The sequence below is a fragment of the Cervus elaphus genome, chromosome 16 (genome assembly GCF_910594005.1).
Source record: "Cervus elaphus chromosome 16, mCerEla1.1, whole genome shotgun sequence".
Classification (NCBI taxonomy): domain Eukaryota; kingdom Metazoa; phylum Chordata; class Mammalia; order Artiodactyla; family Cervidae; genus Cervus; species Cervus elaphus.
Window position 1 is genome coordinate 17,002,977 of NC_057830.1, and position 7,212 is coordinate 17,010,188.

Consider the following 7,212-nt stretch of genomic DNA (forward strand, 5'->3'; position numbering starts at 1 on the left):
CGAAATTGTTATAGAGGGGCGAAAATAAGGAAAAGGCAAAAAATTCTCCAGGTCTCTTAATTCAGAGACATATTGGATCTGAACGAAACTTTACACAGAATAGTCCACACATAGACACACACACACACACACAAATGAGTATTAATTCATCATATTAAAACATATGTATACCGCAAGCATACTAAGTTCCAGTAATTTACAAGCACTGGGAATAAAGAGGTGAACCAAACGACCAAAGTTCCTGCTGTCTTAAAAGTCGTTGTTCCGCGAATACGCTAGGCAATATCAGCCATTAAGAGTAAGTGCTGTCACCATCTTCAAGAACTACAACTCCAAGAGGCTGAGAAAGTGTGATATGAGAACAGTTAAAATGTTGCAGGAATAAAACTATAGGTCATACTTAATATTAAGAGAATCACTTACAAGGCACTGTTTTAAGCTTTTTCATGTTTCCCTTCATCCTGTCAAAAGAATGTCTTAAAGACAGAATTAGTTAGGGGGGAAAAAAAACTTATTTGCAAAGGTGCAAAGGAGACTAGAAGGCCTGACTGCCAAATGAAAGACAGCAAGTTTTAAAGATTACTCAAAAGCTAAGGGGGGCGGAAATAGTACAGAAGTAAGCTGACTTCAGGTGTATTGAAAGGGAATCGAAGCAAAGGAAAATCAAGATGGGAACCTAGGGACCACGAAAGGAAAGGCCAAAGAGGAATTCCCAGTTGGTCTGTTTCAAGTCTTTAGATCTGTTACCAGGGATGAATCATTTCTCTAAGCCCGTTTCTCCTGCTCTGTGAAAAACAGGTGATAAGGATGACCAGGAAGAGCTGTTGTCAAGACTAAACACTATGTGAAAGCAGCTAGTAGGACAGTAGGGGCTTCCGGGTGGCCCTAGTGGTAAAAAATCCACCTGCCAATATAGTAGACCTGGGTTCCATCCCTGGGTCAGGAAGATCCCCTGGAGAAGGGAATGGCAACCCACTCCAGTATTCTTCCCTGGAGAATTCCATGGACAGAAGAGCCTGGTGAGCTACAGTCCATGGGGTCGGAAAGAGTCGGACAGGACTGAACGACTATGTCATTTTCAGTAGGACAGTAAGGACTCAGTAAGTCCTGCTTGAGATTATTAATTCTTCCTCTGCATTCTTCCTATGTTCCCTTCCAATTTGATCAGAGGGTCAACCATACCTCTGGGCTGTGAATCCTAAGGGTGTTACCATTAGGCCATTAAATAGAAGCGAAAAAAAAATAATACTTCAATGGCTCTGGTCCCAATTCTGATTGTGAACTCCACAATTAATTGTAAACTCCCTGAAAACAAGCTATAGCATTTTCTCCTTTGTATCTTTCTCAGTTCTCAATTGTTTGTTAATTATTCAATACAACCAGGAATTTAAAAAAACCTTCCCTTGAGATTTTCCATCAAAGCGTCAAAGTACATCTTGTTTTTTAACTGAGGGAGGAGGCTGAAAGTAAAATTACAGTCTTAAACAAGAAGCCATCTGTCTTGCTTCTTTATAATCAAGGAGAGGGGAGTTTGTTTCTCTTAGCAGTATCAATATGGGAGCATTTCTTTCAGATTATAAAAATCTTTTTGGCTAGTATATTTATTCTATGTAGTAGTTAGTGCTTATTTTGTAATTAGAACTGCAGAATCTGATAAATACATAACAGACTGTGGCAGTGCTTCAGAAAAAAAAAGTTCATTTCATATTTTTTGGAGGTGTCTTCCCTAGACAAGGATGATCGGTGAATTGAAAGGGAGCACATTGCTCTGTGCTTTGACTGATCTGAATTCCAGTTTTCCTTTTAAGGGTTAATGGAACTAAGAGTTCTAAGGTTCTGCTAGGTACTTTGTAAATATACTAATTATGTATATATTCACCATATATGCATATGAATGTGATGTTTTTAAGTTATACCTTGTCATTAGCATGAGAGAAACAGCTCCCCAATTGATATTCTGTACCTTCGAAGAATGAGTCTCTTTCCCTCATGCCCAAAGAAGCCTCATAAAAGGAATGATTTAGAAGGGGGCAAATTACTGTTCCTTTTCATTCTCTCTCATAAACAAGCTCACACGGCATTCAATGAAATTAAACTACATCAAATACATGTGAAAGGATCACTCTAGCTGGTGATTGGGGTACTGATCTTATCACCATGAGATGTCATTGAGGCAAACCACTTGAGGACTCAGGTTTTTTCTTTTGAGAAAAAGAGGAGTTAAAAAAAAAAAAAACTTATGTAAGAACAGCATCTACACTAACCAGAATAAAATTATAAGGTCTATCAATCTTGCTGCTGCAGGGTAAAATCAGATCACCAGCTGAGCCAGCCAGAAATGCTTCCCAGTGGTCTAGTATTGCATAATTGGCCGTGTGAATTTCAGTGTTTCCAGCTTCAAATGGAGGGCTTGGTGCTGGTCACTCACCTAGGGAAAACATGGAACTAATGGTCTTTCCAGATATTAATAAAGCCCAACTCATTGTTCACATGATTTCAGGTTTGGGGGGTAAAAGAAATTTAGGTGCATCTATATGTGTGTATGTCTATAACTGCTCAGAGGAGTCCTTTATTACAGTTTTTTTTTTTATGTGTGGCATTTGGTGCTTTGGCTGTGTTGTTTACGTTTTAGCACACACTGTGTTCACAGTCACATCCCACCAAGAGCACGTTTGCCTCGGCAGAGCCCTCACTTCCAGCTCTGCCTCACAGCCTCCTCCTGGAAGCTGTTCTGGTATCACCCCTGGGAAATGCTCCAAAAGTGAAAACTAACTGTAACCAAAAGGGCTGTAACTGTTCATTCATTACCAGAGAGGCAAGATCAGGTTTCTATTTGAAAAGATTGAAATGTATCCCAGCCTCCTAGTTAAACCTTGAAGTTAGAAACCCCGGAAAAGAGCTTCCCTGAACTCAGGTATGTGACAGAAGAGGAAAACATTGTTCCCAGGCAGCTCCTGGCGAGAATCATTATTCCTTAGCTTTGCAACTTTGCTCCTGCCCACACTTGTAAGCTGGTTTCACCAGCGTTAATTAAAAACTCTGGCTTTTATTTATTTTCACTGAGAGTCCCATTACAAGATCAAACAACATTTAAGTTCTCTAAAAATACTTGCTGTGAACTTGTGTTCCTAGGGGTGTGGCACTTCCCTATTATTATTCTGAAGGCCATTTTAAAAAAATCTGTAGATATTCATTTATCCGATTTGTTTTATTGAGTCTCTGTTATGAACTAAGCACATTTGATTAAGTATCTTGTATGCCTGGCGTGCTGCAGTCCGTGGGGGTCACAGAGAGGCGACCACAACTTAGCGACTGAACAAAACCAACAAAAACGCTAACTTGAGTCCCAGGGATTTGACCTGTTTCTAACATAAAACTAGTGTTGCTTTTTTTAATGTATAATTTTATTTATTTATTTTTGGGTGTGTTGGGTCTTCATTGCTGTGTGGGCTTTTTCTCTAGTTGCGGAGAGCCGGGGCTATTCCCTAGGTGTGGTGCGCGAGCTTCTCATTGAGATGGCTTCTCGTTGCGGAGCACAGGCTCTAGCCACAGAGGCTCAATAGTTGTGGTGCTTAGTTGCTCCGAGACATGTGTACCCTGCACTGGTTAGTGGACTCTTCATCACTGAGCTGCCCTGGGAGACCAGTGTTGGCTTTTATTTTGGGGGGGTGGGTGAGGAAGAAGGGGAAGGAAGGCAGGATTATGAATATTTATTTGAGAAGGAAAGAGGCAATTTGTGAAATAGGGAAATCCATTTATTTCCTAATGTAGTTCTTGAGCCATTATGATGATCAGATACTAGCTAGAAGCCAAAGATTCAAAGATGAATGAAGGACATTCCTTGCCCTTAAGTCGTTTACATTTTAGTGAAGTGGAAAGACATTTAAGCCAAGATTTAGAGTATGTTATAATGGCACCCCACTCCAGTACTCTTGCCTGGAAAATCCCATGGACAGAGGAGCCTGGTAGGCTGCAGTTCATGGGGTCCCGAAGAGTTGGACACGACTGAGCGACTTCACTTTCACTTTTCACTTTCATGCATTGGAGGAGGAAATGGCAACCCATTCCAGTGTTCTTGCCTGGAGAATCCCAGGGACGGTGGAGCCTGGTGGGCTGCCGTCTGTGGGGTCGCACAGAGTCGGACACAACTGAAACGACTTAGTAGCAGTAGCAGCAGCAGCATGTTGAAATGTAATGAGAACAATGAGTCTGTGTGCTGTATAAACTCAGAAGCACAGAGATTAATTTATTTTGTTTCTTAAAAAAATTGTTACATTATGATTCTTCCCCTGTGCCCCCTTTTATTCTTAGCTCTACTAGACATGTTCCCACTGTGTACTGAAAGCCTAGAAAACAGCTTGGTACCCAGGAATGTGTCATAAACATCTCTTCAGTGAATGAATGAATTTTCTCAGTATGAGCTCCTGGAAATTTGGATTTGTAAATTAAATGCTTAGAATATCTCAAAGAAAAGGTTATCTGAAATATTAAACAATCATTTTTGAAAATTTTTGGCTTTTTTTCTTATAAAACAACCGAATAAAAACTATTTACTTATATAAAACTGTAAGTATGAAAGCGTTTTTCTTTGGAAGACACCACAGCTAGCTGCTGCTGCTGCTGCTAAGTCACTTCAGTCGTGTCCAACTCTTTGCGACCCCATAGACGGCAGCCCACCAGGCTCCACCGTCCCTGGGATTCTCCAGGCAAGAACACTGGAGTGGGTTGCCATTTCCTCCTCCAGTGCATGAAAGTGAAAAGTGAAAGTGAAGTCGCTCAGTCGTGTTGACTCTTCGGGACCCCATGGACGGCAGCCTACCAGGCTCCTCTGTCCATGGGATTTTTCAGGCAAGAGTACTGGAGTGGGTTGCCATTGCCTTCTCCGCCATGGCTAGCTAGCTAGCTAAATTGTTTCAGTCATGCCTGACTCTTTGCAATCCCATGGACTGGGGCCCTCCAGGCTCCTCTGTCCATGGGATCTCCAGCAAGAATACTGGAGTGGGTTGCCATGCCCTCCTCCAGGATCTTCCTGACCCAGGAATCAAACCTGAGTCTCTTAAGTCTCCTGCATTTACAGGAGGGTTCTTTACCACTAGCGCCATCTGGGAAGTCCAGAAGGCACCACAGCCTTAGTAAAAGAGATCAACTTCATAACCCTTTTAAAACTCCTTGATTACAAAAAGTTTCTTTAAAAAACACAACCAACAAATAGATTAGTAGTACTTGCAAAGTGATTTGTGAAAGTTCTCCTGCTATGATCTGAATGTCTCCCAAAATTCATGTGTTGAAATCCTAACGCCCAAGATGACAGATAGGCCTTTGGGATGTGCTTAAGTCAGGAAGATGGAGCCCTCACAAATGGAATTAATGTCCTATAAAAGATTTTCCAGAAAGCTCCCAAACCCTTCCACTCTGTAAGGACATAAGAAGTTGTGATCTGCAATCCAGAAGAGCACCTTCACCAAAACCTTGATGTGCTAACATCTCTATTTTGCACTTGCAAACTCCACAGCTCCAAGAAACAAATTTCTGTTTCTCACAGAAATCGCTTATAAGTGATACCAGTGTATGGTATTTTGTTATAGCAGCCTGTATCCATAATACTAAAAAAACTCCTACTTAAAAAACAAACAAGCAAACAAACAAAAAAAAAAAAACCAGAAAAATGGGCAAAGGGCATAGCAGACAAAATCCACAGTGAAAGAAATATAGGGACTAATAAAATGTGAAATGCTGCTCAACTTCACTAATAATAAAATTGTAAGTTAAAAAAATTAGGAGCTATTATTCCTCACCTAAAACGCCAGCAAAGATTTAAAAGCTTGATAATATCCAGTGTCAGGGAAAGTCACAATCCTCTCATATACTATTGATAGGAATCTAGTTAACTCTTTCTGAAGAGGAATTTAAGATTTTACACCAAAGCTTAAAAGGTGCATTTTTTTTTAACCTCAGCAATTCTTCTCTCAGGAATGTATGTAACAGCAGTAGAGTCTTGTTTTTAATAAGGAAAAATTGGGGAAAATGTAAATTTCTGTTAGTCTTCCCTGATGGCTCAGCTGGTAAAGAGTCTGCCTGCAATGCAGGAGACCTGTGTTCAATCCCTGGGTCGGGAAGAATCCCCTGGAGAAAGAAATGGCAACCCACTCCAGTATTCTTGCCTGGAGAATTCCATGGGCAGAGGAGCCTGGTGGGCTACAGTCCATGGGGTCTATAAAGAGAATATTGATTAAGCAACTGGGTAAATAATAGAAAATACTATACAGCTATTAAAAAGTATGAGATAGATTAAAATTTACTGACAGAAAGATAACTAAAATAAACCACCAACTGAAAAAGCAATTTATAAAACAGTATTGTGATGGAATTCTATTTATGTGAAGTGTGTGTGTGTGTTTGCAGAAGAGGTTGTAAGGAATATGTATGCCTCTATTAAGCAGTTACCTTTGGAGAGGGGAGGGAGGTAAACAGGAGTGAAATAGAGTGAGACAGAAGGGAGACAGTTTCTTGATTATTGATTCCTGTATTGTTTGTAGTTTTGACAAAAACAAGTATTGTTTTTTAAAGTATATTAAAATGTTTTAATAAAATAATTGCAAGGGGACAGGGTCCTCCCAAATGACCTATCAATGTTGGAGAAACAGATCACTATTAAGCAATGTTTATAAAATGTATTAATCTGGTCCTTGAACAGCAGTTAGGTTCAAGGTCACAAAATGACTTAAGTGAGAGTGCAGGTTTAGAAATGAGTAAGATCTGGGAATTCCCTGGCAGTCCAATGGTTAGGACTCTGAGCTCTCCCTGCCAAGGCCCCAGGTTGGATCTCTGGTCAGGGAACTAAAATCCCACAAGCCTCATGGCATGGCCATACACACACAAAAAGAAATGAGTAAGATTTGTTGGCTGTTCTTATTATCCATTATTGCATCACAAACCAAACTAAAACTTGGTGATTTAAAACAGCAGTTATTCATGATCATCTCTCATAGTTCTGGGGACTCGGTAAGTTCGGCTAGGCAAGTCTCACAGAGGGACAATCAGACAGTGGATGGGTCAGGAGTCATTTCAAAGTCTTCTCCCTCGCATGTCTGGTGTACTTGAGGCTGGCTGTTGGCTGTTGGCCAGAACTTACTGTGTGACCCAGGCTTCCTTGCAGCATGTGGCTGGGTTCCAAGAGTGAGCATCCCAAGAGGACCAGGCTGACACTGCATT